The following is a 15,264-nucleotide window of genomic DNA, read 5'->3' on the forward strand; positions in this document are numbered from 1 at the left end:
ACTAATGACTGATAACGAGACTATATTTAATAGCATAGCAGCAAAAGCTCTATTCCAACGGCTATATATTGAACATTCAATGACCGCAGCAAACCATTCAACATCGAACGCTCAAGTTGAACGGCTGCATACAACCATTCTGGAAATTACTAGAATGCGCATTAAACAAAATAAATCAACTGCGACTGAAGAACTATTCAACGACAATCAAGGAATACAATACGACAATACATTCCGTCACAAAAAGGAAACCTATCGAATTATTTTTTGAAAGGAGCAAGACTGAAGGAATAAAAGAACTGATCGAAAATAAGCAGGAGTATATGCTATCATACCACAATAAAAAACGAACACAAAAGGAATATAAAACAGGACAAACAGTTTATGTGAAACAAAACCGACGAAATAAAACAAATCCACGCTATTTGAAGAAAACCGTACAAGAGAATCGTGAGGACACAATTTTAACAACGGAGGGGAAGATCGTACACAAGGACAACCTCAGAAACAATGATGATGATAACGCTAACATTAATCCTAGCAACATCCTTAGCTCAGGAAATAACCGACTTACAAGATCGCAAGTACGTGTTAACCGAGACTGACCCATCATTTTTGTATCAAGAACATGAGTACCTATTCCATATGACGAACTTAAGCAAAATACTTAAACCATACTACAAAATCGCCGAACATAAAGGAGAGATGCCTAGTGAAGACGCAACAGAAACAGCATTGTTCAACAGAATAGAAATCCTCAGAAAACAACTACTGAATAATGGACGAGCCAGACGCCCAAGATCTCTTGATTTCTTAGGATCGATTTTGAAATTTATCACAGGAGTCCCAGACCACGTCGACCTGATTGAAATTAAAACAATACTCAACGACATAATTGAAAATAATAACAAACAAAGACAAATTAATTCCAACTTTGAAATAATGATGAAAACATTTAATATTAAGACAATTAAACAAAAAGTTGTATTGCAGGAATTATACAAGGAGTTATTTGACTTAACTATGACAATTAATTTCGCGAATAACGGAAATTTTTATTCAGCAGCAATAAATACGGACGAGATTGAAAGGATATTAGGAAAGGGACAAACTAGTATACCGGTTATTGACATACTCGAATATGCAGACACGCATGTAGGTAGATTAGACGACACTTTCATTGTAATTTATAAATATCCAGTCATTGAAAAGAAGTGCACAACATACAAAGTTACTCCATTATCCTATCGTCAAGGCATTTTGGATATGAATAAAATCGTAAGTAAATGTGGAGATAAAATAATATTAGCCTCTAAATGCAAAAGTAATTTAAGAAATATATTTGTAAACAAGAACCTAATGACAATTGTACAATACCAATGATCAAAGGTTACGAAGCCCTTTGTAATGTTATCCAAGAAAATAACGCACCTATTATAGATTTAGGACATGGTAGTGTCGTATTACAAGGAAAACATATTTTAAACGGAAAATCAATTGAAGGATCGAATTTAATACAATTTAATGAAACAATTATTATTGACTCAGAAGTATTCCACAACCAGGAACAAGAAATTAAAGATTATATTATAGCTAATGGAAACGAAAGAATTCACATTCTTGAAATATTGAAATCAGAAAACGAATATCAATTTGACAACATTAAAAAATTAAACAAATTTTAATACCATTTGAAGAACACCCAATCAAGAATATGTTCATAACTATAGGAGTACTTGTAGTCCTAGGATTAAGTATATTTGTAATATTCAAACTATATATAATTTATCAAACAACTGTATATCTAAGAAACTACAACGCTACCATAGAACGTGTAGGAATGACTCATCTACTCAAGACTCAAGTATAGATCAGGAGATCTATTCTTCACAAGAGAGGGGAGAGTTAATACTTTAACCTTTAACCACAACCTTATCTTTCAGTAAACATTAAAGAAAAATCATCAAAACAACTTTATCTTAGAACAATAGAAGCGCACTATCAGTACAACAAACAATAACAACCCAAATAGTTATTTACTAGTAAACAACTAGCATCTCAATAGTATGAGCAGCGAAGAGCATAGCCTATATAAGCAACTGGAACAATAGCCTCGAAGTCACTTTATCATTATCGACTGCCGAGTAACAAGTTCTGTATACCACTTGTAAAGGTACAGTTTAAGTTTAATATATTCAATACTTAAGTACATGTGTATACTGTGAATTATTAAACGAATAAAGGATCAGTCAGTACCAATCTCATTGGTTGACTTAAAATTATATTTATTTTATTCATAACGAGTAAATAAATTAACTCGCGCTACAGTTTGAACTTCGACCGCAAGTTATCTGGCGCGCTATCTACATACAAGATTAAACACAATTAAAAATAAATATCTATTTTCAAACATACATACATACATACATATGCATATACATATGTATGTATGTACATAAACATAGTCATGCATTTACATGAGTTAATTTCCCCTACGCGGGAAATATCAAAAAAAAATTATTTTTATTTTGGTCAGAGCACGAGCTCTGGCCGTCTTTATTCGAGTCTAAAAACGGACTGAAATAATTACAATTATCAAACTTAAATGTAAGCTTAAACTAGCCTTAACTGATCCGGTCACCTGTCTTGCCTGGTGATCGGATTCCTAGAACTCCCTTCTGATCGCTGTCAGAACGTTGGCGCGTGTGCTGCGTTAGCAAAAGCTTGGGAGCGGAAGTGAAGTCTGGGTGTTGCAAGCAAACGTCGGCGCGTGTGCTGCGTCAGCAAAAGCTTGGGAGCGGGAGTGAAGTCTGGGTGTTGCAAGCAAACATCGGCGCGTGTGCTGCGTCAGCGAGTTTGGGGCGGAAGTGAGGTGCCTTTGGCACTGTTAACGTATTTGGCGTTAACTCCTCCATTCTTAAATGCGATCGTCCTCGATCGTTCAAAAATATGGTAGGTCATTGATTCTAAAATTTTTAGGTGGTAGGCCGATGGCCTCAGCAGAGTTTGTTATATGCCTAATATTAACGGTTGGAATTTCAACCTTGGGTATTTCCGCTTTCCTTTGGATTCTAGGGATGAATTTTGAAAATATGAGAAGGATTATTATGATGCTGCTTAGTGACAGCATCGAAGTTTTGCTTATAAAAGCATCTGTTTTTAAGAGCGCGATGCTTTTGGTGTTATTAATATGTAGCTCGTGTAGAGCTTCCATTGACAAAATATCAATGCGTTCGCTTTCGGATGGGGTTGGCTGTAGTATAGAGGGTATAGCGATCAGTTGAGAGACTTCCAAACTATAAAATTTTTGATTATTTATCTTAAGAGATATATTATGAAATTTTATTAAGTACGTTCCGGAAACAGTATAGTTTTCGGTAATAGTATTTATTGTTCCGTTAAAATTATTTAATAATATTATACCCGGTGATATTTCTTCTACAGTGGGTACGTGTTGGTTATTACTAATTTTGCATGAAGAATCTAGGCTTTTAATCAAATTAGGTATACATGTGCTGTTGCCTATATTAATTATTTGATTTCTTCTGCATATACTGATTTGATTGGAAAATTTGCATTTTTCTTTAATTCCAAATATTTCTGTTCCATTTGTTATAATTCGATCAAAATTTAAGTTTACAATTCCATTAGCTTTCTTTACCGGTTTAATTATAATGTTATTGTAAGTTTCCCTGCCTGTTATTGGTATTTTGATGATGTATAATAACATCGTCTCGTTACACATTACATTAACTGTTGCAAATTCTAATGCTTCTTCCGTGTTTGCGAAAGACATGTTTTCTTCTTCGAGTTTTTCTATTGCCGTACTTATTTCGATTTTATTTAGTAGTATTGAATTTATTACATTTTCTTTTGCCCATTGTAGAGCGTATTTAACATTTACTAACTCCTCCTTAACTAATCTTATTCTATTTCCTATGCTTAGGGCTATATCGGTTTCAAAATGGTCATCTTTTCTTATGGAGTTTACAATTTCGTTTGTAGTATTTATTAGATGGTTAATCTTTTTCCCTAGCGCTTCATTTATTATAACTTGCTTATTGCTATTTTCGGTTAGTTCGTGCAGGTTTAGATTGATAGTTTGAAGGTCCTCATTGTCCGGACTCCCGGCGAGGTACTTCCATGCCGTCCCAATTGCATTGATAGCTCTTTTCTTCCTATTGTTCTGGGGCTTAATTTCTTTAAGTACTTCGGCTGCTTGTCTTAGTTCGTGGTCGATTATGGTATAAAACATGTTGTTTTTGGGTATATTTTTGTCAACGTAAGTGCGCATGTTTTGTATAAAGTCGTCGTAACTATTGAGATTTATTACGTGTACAATCTTGAATGTCCCGTCCTGTATCTTGGCTTCGCCGTCACTGAGAGTAACTACGTAGGATGAGGAATAGTCCATGAATTTTAAGTCGGCGGTGCATGATATCACCCATAGAAGGGTTCTAAAGGGAAAAGAAATGTCGGTGTTTATTGTCGGATTTTGTTTTTGTGGGCTATTCTACCAGTTTTTGTCTTTATAGTAGTATTATAATTTTCGGTTACAATTTCTTTTCTGTATCTAGGGGATAGCTTATTCCCGATTCGTCTGTCGACCTTAATGTATACAATGTCTCCTACGCGGTATTCCTTGGGATGTGATCTTTTCCTATTGTGGTAGCTTAAGACTTCGTTCTGTTTTTTTAACAGTCGTCCTGCAATTTCCTGTCTTTCTTTATTAATTAAGTTTGGATCGCTATTGATCCTTCTACCAAAAAAGGCTTCTATTGGTTTCCTATTTATTGTTGAATGGATGGTAAAATTATATTCTTTAACGGATTTTTCGAGCAGTTCACGGAATGAGTTTGTATTTTTTTCCTTTTGAAGGCAACGCATTATCTCTTGCAAAGTCGAATGGAAGCGCTCGACTTGTCCATTTGAGCAGCTTGTATATGGGGGTGTTCGGAAGATTTCTATGCCGAATTCATTTTCGATCATAAAATTAATTGAGTCGGAATTAAAAGATTTTTCATTGTCTATAATAACTTTTTCGGGTACGAAGGAGTATAGAATGTCTCTCAACGGTTGTTTTATGTCCTCCGTTGCTCTGGATTTAATGGGTTTCGCAATTGCGTATTTCGAAAATTTGTCTAGTGCAGTCAGGACTAGTTCCTTGTTAGTTATAAAAATATCCAAATGTACGATTTGCCCCGGGAATTGTGGTATCGGTGTGGGCTGGAGTAAGGGTTTTGTGGGGTGTCTATCGTATTTATTTTCTTTACAGGTAATGCATTTGCTAATGACTTCTTTTATTTTTCTTCCCATTGATGGGAAGTAATATCTTTCTATTATTTGATTTTTGTTTTCGATGCTATTCCTATGTGCTCGCATGTGTGTTCGAATTATTACGTTTTGCTGTTCTTCTTCATTGGTTATGTCGTCCACCTGAGTCTGTGAGAATCTTACTTTGTATTTACTAAAATGGAGTGGGTATAATTCCTGTATTAACCCTTGTGTCCGTTCGTCTGTTTTAATACAGTTTACGACGGAGGGATTAAGGTATCTCTTAAGGAGGCTAATTAGGTTGTTTTGGGTGTAACTTGGTTCCGTAATTAAATGCCTATGGTAGGTAGGGAATACAATTTTAAATTGGTAACTACGGATCTGATCAGTTGTTAAAAAAATTTGGTTCTTAAACGCATTAATTGGGGTTTCCACGCTATAAATTAAATTGTGGCTTGAGCTTTCGTCGCTATGTTGAGTTACTGTTAGAGAATTTACTTGTGAGGGCCTAAAAATGAGCGGAGCTCTTTAATTGTTTTAGGGTGTGGCATTTTCCGTATTGCTTCAACCTTTTCTGGGTTTGTTTTTATGCTGTCTGGGGAGATTATGAACCCCAAAAATTCTACAGCTTTTTGAAAAAATTTGCATTTATCGAGCTGCACTTTCATATTTGCAGCGTTTAGAGTTTTAAAAATTGTATTAATATGGTCAAGGTGTTCGCCCTCTGTTTCGCTGAAGATGATGATGTCGTCTATATATACATAGCATATTTTGCTGATATGTTCGCTCAATATGTCATCTAGTGTCCTTTGAAAAATGGACGGCGCGTTTTTTAGCCCAAAAGGCAGTCGGGTAAATTCGTATTTACCGTTTTTAATTGAGAATGCCGTTTTCTCAATATCACATTCTCTTAGTGGGATCTGATGGAATCCGCTTTTAAGGTCGAGCACGGAGAAGTACTTCTTTTCTCCTAATTGTGCTAGCACTTCATTAATTTCCGGTATCGGATATCTGTCCGCTATTGTCAGCGCGTTGAGTTTAAGGTAATCTATGACTACCCTGTATTGTTTGTTCCCTGCCGAATCTGCTTTTTTCGGCACGATCCAAACCGGGGAATTGTACGGGGATCTAGACGGTCTTATGATACCGTCATCTAACAATTTCTTTATTTGGGAGTCGACCTCTGTTTTCAGGGCGACGGGGTAGGGGTAAAGTCTTGTATAGACCGATGCGCCGGTTTTTGTTCGGATTTCACCAACAACTCTGGTAGTGTATGTTAGCTTTTCTTCTGGTTCCGAAAATAATCCTGGAATTTTTTTTACTAATTTACTCGTACCTTCCCTTTGGGTAAGGCTCATATGCTTAGCCTCTATGTTAATCGTTTAACTGTGGGGCAAGAAAGTTGTCTTATTGCAACTTTTTTCCCGTTTTCGAATTTTATAAAATAATAAATGATTGCTCCCATTTGTCGAAGTGAGTCATTCCCTATAATTCCGTCGAATGTCCTTAATGAGGGTAGCAAATAAAATTTGAAATTTGTATCCATGTTAAAAAAATTTATGTAAGTATGTTCTTCGATTTGTACGTTTCCTGCGATGGATTTGGCAAAAAATGGGGTATCGTTCTTTATTCGTTTTAATGCTAGTCGAGGGTGTACGTAATTCCTACTTTTCCCCGTGTCAATTAGAAATTTAAGAATTTCACCGCTCTTCGCTTTAGTCTGTAAGTAGGGAAGCGAAGAGCTCGTTAAGCCAAAAAATGCACGTCAGGCATTTCTCCTGGTAGTTCAATTTCTGAGTCGCAGTTAGCATCGATTTGTTCGTCGTCAAGTATCGGTGCTGGGTTAATGAAATGAGTCAGATGGGCCTTTTTGGTCTGCGGTCCAAGTGTTTGGGGTGGAATTTTGCCAGTATAGTCATTCTGTCGTGGCCTGTTCATGTAATTAACTCTTCTGGAGTGAAGTGATTGGTCAACGTCCATTGGTTCTGGCCTAGGTTGAGGCTTCGGTCCGAACGGGCGTGGTGGAGCAGCTTGTTGCTGAGAAGTGTTACTAATATTTTGGTTGTGTCTATACGTCTGTTGGGCTGAGTTAAATGGCTTGTCTAGGGGATATATGCTCTCGGCTGGGGGGCATAACCATGAGCTTGTGGCATGTAGGCCAGCTCTGGGTAGAATGCTGAAGGTTGGGCGTTCCTTCTTGGTGGCACTGCTGGTGGATAGGTATTAAAGGTTCTTGGAGCGTTCTGCGTATAATGTGCATAATGTGAACGGAAATTCTGATTTTCCAGCTTGAGGCACAAGTGAAGTGCCTGTGGTAAGTCTGCGGGTTCCCTCATACTGAGAAGGCGGGGTAAAACGGCGGTAATAAACGTATCTAGCGCTTTCTCACGGTAGGTCTGCGTCAGTAGGTGTAGTGATTCGTCACTTACGTCCATGCATCCTATCTGATTAAGTATTAGTGACAAGTGTGAGTATACTCTTTGGTAAAAGTCCTGTACCTTACTGTTACCCTGTACCATAGAGATCATTTGGTACTCTAACGTTCCTAGGTCCCTCTTATCGGCGTAATGTAGAGTTAAACACTTTGAAATGGCTCTCCATTCTAGAGGAGTATTGTACGACTCAAGGGCAATATCCGCGTTCCCTACTATTTTGTTGCGAATAACGCTTAATATTCCATAATATTTAGGTGTTCCCCTAATGGGTTCGTAAATTTGGAGAATCCTGTCCACGGATTTCTTCCAAGAGTTAAACTCTCCCGGTTGACCCGAGAACTCTCGAAGGCAACGGACTACGTCCGGAATTTTATCAAGATCAGTCAAGTTATTTCTATATACCGGGTCGATTCCTTGATCGGAGAAATCGGCAAAATTAGAATTCGGATTTAGTGCGTTTTGCACAAGACGCTTGCCGTGCGTTTGAAAAATATTTTGGACCATACCCATAACTACTGCAGTCAATTGGTCCTGATTGGCTCCTAATCCTACTCTATGGGCGGCCTCTGAGGTCGAGGGGCCCTCTTGATCACCTGCTGTGCCCTGCAGAACAGGCGGGCGTATCAAATTATTTGGGTTCGACATTTTATTTTTATATGTGATACCTCTTTTTTTATTTTTTATTTGTTTTTATTTTTACCCTTTCCAGGAAAGGGCGCTTTTCTCTTCTGGAGGGTCCCGTAAGAGTCGCAGAATTAAGCTGTATTATAAAATATTGTTAGATTTCTGTTATTGGCTGTACAAACCGTTGTTTATAATTTTGTTTTTTATTTAATCTTCTTAATACTAGTATCTCTTTCTTTCTAATACAAAAAATATCTCCTTATTTATAATATTTTATATGTGGTATAAATAAAAATGTATAGCTACGTAAAAATCCTGTGAAGCATGACGAGGTGACGCTGGAGATTGCTCCCTTTCCTCCTGCTGGCTACTTGGGATCTTCCTAGTCGCACGCTCCTCGTCGTCCTCTTCCAAGCGTGGGTTGAGGAGTCTTGTTGTGGATATTCTGCTTGCTATTTTTCGCTAATATTGCGATTGGGTTTCGGCAGATCGGCTTTATTTCTGCACACAATGCACACAAGCACTTTTGATGATTTACAGTTACTGGTTTCTTTTTGTGTCTGCCTTAGTTAGATGCACGAATTCATTGCGGCAATATTTGCACATGTACGAGGAAGCACATCAAACTATATTCAAAATTTTGGTTTTCCCTTTGTGAATTTTTAAATTACAAGCTTAAATATTTTCATTCACTGTTTTCTTATAAATTTCTTAGCTTTCAGCGATGCACTCATAAGTCATTTATGTTTATGTAAAACGCTGTATTTTTGTTTCTCTTTTATAATTTTCCAACTGCCGTTAGTTTGTGAATTACTTTTATGCACTTTTAAATTTTCTCTTATAACTTTATGTTTGTGCGTACTGTTTTCTTCAATAATTTGTTTAAATTTTTTTTTGCACTGCGCTTCGATAATTGCGATTGAATAACTGCTTAATTCTGTCTAAATATTATTTATTTAGCTTGAGTTGGTTCAACTTTGTAAAAAAAAATTTCGTTCATTTTTCAGCTATTGCAAATGCTGAAATTTGTAACTTCAACTTTTCGCAAGATTGCACTTGCACTTTATATTTTTAATTGTCCTTTTTTTAGAGGACTCTTTAACCGGCCGCGTAAACTTTCTTCGCGAGCGGTCCCTGCTCGGGCGCCAGTTAATTTCCCCTACGCGGGAAATATCAAAAAAAAATTTATTTTTATTTTGGTCAGAGCACGAGCTCTGGCCGTCTTTATTCGAGTCTAAAAACGGACTGAAATAATTACAATTATCAAACTTAAATGTAAGCTTAAACTAGCCTTAACTGATTCGGTCACCTGTCTTGCCTGGTGATCGGATTCCTAGAACTCCCTTCTTATCGCTGTCAGAACGTTGGCGCGTGTGCTGCGTTAGCAAAAGCTTGGGAGCGGAAGTGAAGTCTGGGTGTTGCAAGCAAACGTCGGCGCGTGTGCTGCGTCAGCAAAAGCTTGGGAGCGGGAGTGAAGTCTGGGTGTTGCAAGCAAACATCGGCGCGTGTGCTGCGTCAGCGAGTTTGGGAATAAAAAAGAAAAATGCATAGGGACACAAGTCATAAATTTACAGAAGAGATAACATTAAACACACACACACACATGTATTAAATTGTACACTTGAATACAACCCCAAGTCAAGCAGCAATATGCTGCAATACATACAAACATACACACATACACATATATTTAGTTATTTAAGATAGTTTTAAAATTTGTATATAAGCAAGGAAAATACAAAATAAAATCAGAATGAAAGATTTCTCACTTGACGTTTCATTTCCGCCCACCAGTGGTAAGGAATGATAAATCTTTGTTGAGTTTAAACAGTGTGTTATCGCGTTGTTTATGCTGTATGATTTGGGATTACTTTCATTGCCTAAATGCATATCTTTTCAATAGGTTATCGTATGTATACATCTTAACCTAAGTAAATATGTTTGTATTGTTATAAATTTAAGTGCATGCGTATTGCATATTAATGCATACGTGCCTCAGATATGTACATATGTGTGTTGCATATAAATTATGTATTTGTATGTGTTTATTTCTGTATGTATGTACGTATGTTCAATATATTTGAAAATAGATATTTAATAATAGTGGACTGTATATTTGCTTATAATAAGTATTAAATGGTACCCCTTGGCACCAAGCTCATGTTATAGCACCAATTACCACTTTTAAATGAGCATAAATTCAATATCAGGCTCATACTAGAATGCTAGACGCAAAAATGAATCAGATGTAAATGCACGATGTACCTGTTGGCGTTGTTGGTCGTTTGTTCTGCGTCTATTAGCCGTGAAACGGCGTGATAGTCGTGGTTCTAAACGAATAACTTCATTGCGCTCAGATCGTGTATCTTCTGCTTGTTCTTGACGCAATTGCTGCATGCTCACACGTACATCAGCATATTGTTGCTGGATTTGTTCTTCGGTTCTTTGGGATCTTTTATCTTTCATACTTCTGGACCTACTTGTATTACGGCTCAAATCAGCCCCTTTGCTTTTTCTTAGCATTGCTCACTGTAAAAAACACATATAAATAGAATTAATGAAATTACTTAATGATGGAAATTGTATAGTTATAATTACGGCCAAGATTATAGCGGAAATATTAGTTTTATCAAAAAAATTTTAAACAATAGTTGTCAAAAATTCAAATCTATATATATAAAAGAAAGTTTTGTTAGTTACACCATTTATAACTCAAGAACGGCTGAACCGATTTGGCTGAAAATTGGTAGATAGGTAGTTCAGGGTAGTTCAGAACCAGGGTAAGGACAAAGGATACTTTTCATCTCTTTATGTCAAAATTCAATACAACTCAAAAATACAAAAATTATATGTATTTCAAATCATAGGCATTTGTTAAAAATTCATGTTTGTAGGAATCATTTGTATATAAGCGTACAATTTTAAACAGATTCTTCCTCAAAAAGAATAGAATTGCTACAATTTAGAATAGTAGAAAAGAACTGCACCCAAAGTGAAATAGATTATAACTGGCTCAGTAATCAGTCGTTGAGTATGTATTATACCACGTGCATTCTAAAAGACTGATGTCATAACCTTTCCAGCGCACTTTTTCGTCTTTCCACGCCTGAGGACCACTTCATCATGTGCAGTCCATTAGAATGACTGTCGAGCCCAAATTCAACAGTATTTTCCCCCAAAAATCAATGCTTTATTAACATACGAAATGCTTTATGATCCATTTTTTTGTAAACTAACACAAGTTGCTACACAAAAATGCTATAACTCATTAACTAATAGTTATAATCCAATTAATAGAAATCATATAGATGGTAGCAGTAGTATTATCTATGTATCAGCCACAGTGAAGCGTGGACGGGTCCTCCAGTAATTATATAAAAAAGTTTACTTTCAACACAAAAAACGTTGTCGATTGGAGCTCGTGACACGTGTTGAGTACTTTTAAGGCAATGTAAATCATTTTTTTAACTATAATTTGATTAACTGAACTAATCGTGCCATATACAGTTAAAATTAATAGTTTTATTATCTATATAAATAAAAATGAATACCAAAAATGTATGTACGCGCATAACTCAATAACGCCTGGACCAATTTGGCCAATTCTTTTTCTTAAATGTTTGTTGAAGTTCAAGGATGGTTTTTACGGCGAGAAAAATTCGAATAGTTTCCGGAAAACCCCTAAAAACAGCCCTTTTTTTCCCCATACAAACGTTACAATAAATATGAATGTTTGTTTGTTAGTAACACTAAGAGAACGGTTGAACCACTCTTAATGAAATTTTTAAAGGTTGTTTGTTGTGGATCGGGAAAGGTTTAGAAGCAAAATACCTTATATTTTTAATGAGGAGAAGTCGGAAAATTGGACAATTCCAAAAAGTAACATTTTCCATACACATTTTTTTCAATTTTTGTTTGTTTTGTTTTTCAATATTTTGATTTGTAAATTATTTGAATCATTCAATTGCGGTCGCTTACTTTTTATTCCGGCTATCCAAAGGAAAAATTATTGAAAATTATTCAGTGAAAACTTTATGTATGTTTGAGACGATGTGATCAATTACAGATTGAAATTTGTTACGCAGCCACGAAGAGGTGGCGCTAATATTGGTCGGCGTTCTTTTTGCCATCAACGTATGGCAGCCCAAAGAAAGGCAAGAAGTACTCCCGAAATGCGATGACATACGTGCGGAATTATGGATCGCGGTCAATCAGCTAGCGATCGTAACGATATCACAGCACGACTTTTTAAACAATAGCTGCGATGTTTGATGGTCTTTATCTTGAAGCAACCTATGGTATATATGATGCTGTTAGATGCTGAATGTGTTCTGTTGAGTAGCAAAAAAGAGGTTTGCCGCACGCACACATTCTTCTTTGGATGCGGATGGTGATCACACCAGATCACATTGATGAAATAATTTCAGCGGAAATTCCTGATTCAGAGATAGATCCAGAATTATACGAAGTGGTGAAAACCAATATGATTCATGGACCTTGCGAACCTTACAATCCCACTTTGGTTTGTATGTTTGACAATAAATGCACGAAACACTACTCATGTGCTTTTCTTTCGGAAACGGGAATGGGAAATGATGGATATTAACTGTATCGGCGTCACTCACCAGACGACAATGGCAGAACATTTAGCATTTAGAGGCGTGAATATCGACGTTAACAACACATCGAAGTTGACAACACATGGGTCGTACCGTATTCGCCCCTTTTGTTTAATTCACATTCAAAACTCATGTCAATGTTGAATATTGCAGATTGGTGTAATCGATCAAATACGTTTGCAAGTACGTCACCAAAGAATGCAACATAGCGGTTATTGGCCTTGAACGATATGAGATCAGCAGTATCAAATGGGTCGATATGTGAACTGCAATAAAGCGCTTTGTAGGATATTTACTTTTGCAATTCATGAAAGTTTTCCGACTGTTTTGCATCTCGCGGTTAAACTTCATTTAAGTCATCGCGTATTGTGAATGGTACAGTGTGTGCAACATTTTGAGAAGCATGCCAGCAGTTGCATTTGCTGGAACATGATAATCACTGGAAACAGACGAAGGACAATGCAATAGTTACTTTGCATGCCACTGAAGTTCGCATAGTTTTCGCGAAGATCATTTCGATATATCAGCCTTCAAATTCGCGTTAATTATGGGATACGAAAAAATTACATTGCCGATGACATTTTACATTGTATTCGCTAAGAATTGGAAATGGGCAAATTTCGGTTGATACTTCCAGTGGTTTGATAGCAATTTCACCTCCCTTTTGTCAATTCACTTCAACGGAAGATGAACTCATCACGAATGTTTATCCGAACATTGGCCAAATTATCGTAACTGCGATAGCTTGAGTGCACGAGCAATTTTAGCTGCCAAAATTACCGATGTTAGTGATTTAAACTGGAAGATTCAAAGTCAAGTTCCGGGAGGTTTCTTCTTCTTCTTCTTAATTGGCGTAGACACCGCTTACGCGATTATAGCCGAGTTAACAACAGCGCGCCAGTCGTTTCTTCTTTTCGCTACGTGGCGCCAATTGGATATTCCAAGCTTAGCCAGGTCCTTCTCCACTTGGTCCTTCCAACGGAGTGGAGATCTTCCTCTTCCTCTTCCTCTGCTTCCCCCGGCGGGTACAGCGTCGAATACTTTCAGAGCTGGAGTGTTTTCGTCCATTTGGACAACATGACCTAGCCAGCGTAGCCGCTGTCTTTTAATTCGCTGAACTATGTCAATGTCGTCGTATATCTCGTACAGCTCATCGTTCCATCGAATGCGATATTCGCCGTGGCCAACGCGCAAAGGACCATAAATCCGGGAGGTTTGCGCTCATATAAATCGATCGATCGTCTTGATAAGGAAGACGAAACCGTAAATTATCCAGTGGAATTTCCAAATACCATACCAAGCCTGCACCAGCATCATTTGCGTCTTAAAGTTGGATCTGTCATTATTATGTTTCACAATCTTCATGCGCCGAAACTGTGTAATGAAACCCGAATGATTATGACGTAGTTATCGAATACAAGGGACAGCCATTTCAGTTCAAACGTATTCAATTTCCAGGGAAAATTGCCCTTACGTTGACAATCAACAGGACACAAGGAAATCGGGAAATGCTATGTTTTTCACACGACCAGATATATGTGGTGTGTTGACGAGTTGGAAACCCATCTTCTCTATATATTTACGCACCAGAACAGAAATCAAAAAGTTATGTTTATTAAGTTGCGCTACATAAAAAAAATGTAGAAAAATCGTAAATAAATCATTTCCGACAGAATATAATTTCAACTTTTTTCATTTCAAAACACATAATTTCACGCAGGGCAACGGCTGCGGGGTCAGCTAGTTATTAATAAAATAGTAATAATTAATAGTTAATATGAGAGTTACACTGAGATAGCAATATGATAATTGTAAACATTACTACTACACTTTAAAACTGTGTAGGGAGAGAGAAGTCTTATTGTGCGAGTGAAACAGGAGACCGCCTTCAGTCTATGGTATAGTGTGACATTTCACTCACCAATAAAGGCCGGCAAATTTTAATCTAAGATTGGTAACCCTAAGCATATATCAGGATTAAATAAAAATATATGTTTAATGAGCGGAATGAAAAATTATTGAATTACCAAAATGGCTATAAAAAATAGGGTTGGTGATAAAAAAGTAAAACCTTAAGGTTGTATGTATGTTTAAATGCTACATTATAAAAAAATAAAAACAAAAAAGTTCGTAAAAAAATTAAAAAGAAAATTTAAGGGTGATCAACCCTTATCGCTTAGTGGTATGGAAAATAGATAGTAGCCGATTCTTAGACCTACTAAATACGCATATAAAATTTGGTAAAAATCGGTAAAGCCGTTTCGGAGGAGTACGGTAACTAACATTGAGACATGGAAATTTTATATACGTAC

Source organism: Bactrocera tryoni, chromosome 2, assembly GCF_016617805.1.
Source record: "Bactrocera tryoni isolate S06 chromosome 2, CSIRO_BtryS06_freeze2, whole genome shotgun sequence".
Classification (NCBI taxonomy): Eukaryota; Metazoa; Arthropoda; class Insecta; order Diptera; family Tephritidae; genus Bactrocera; species Bactrocera tryoni.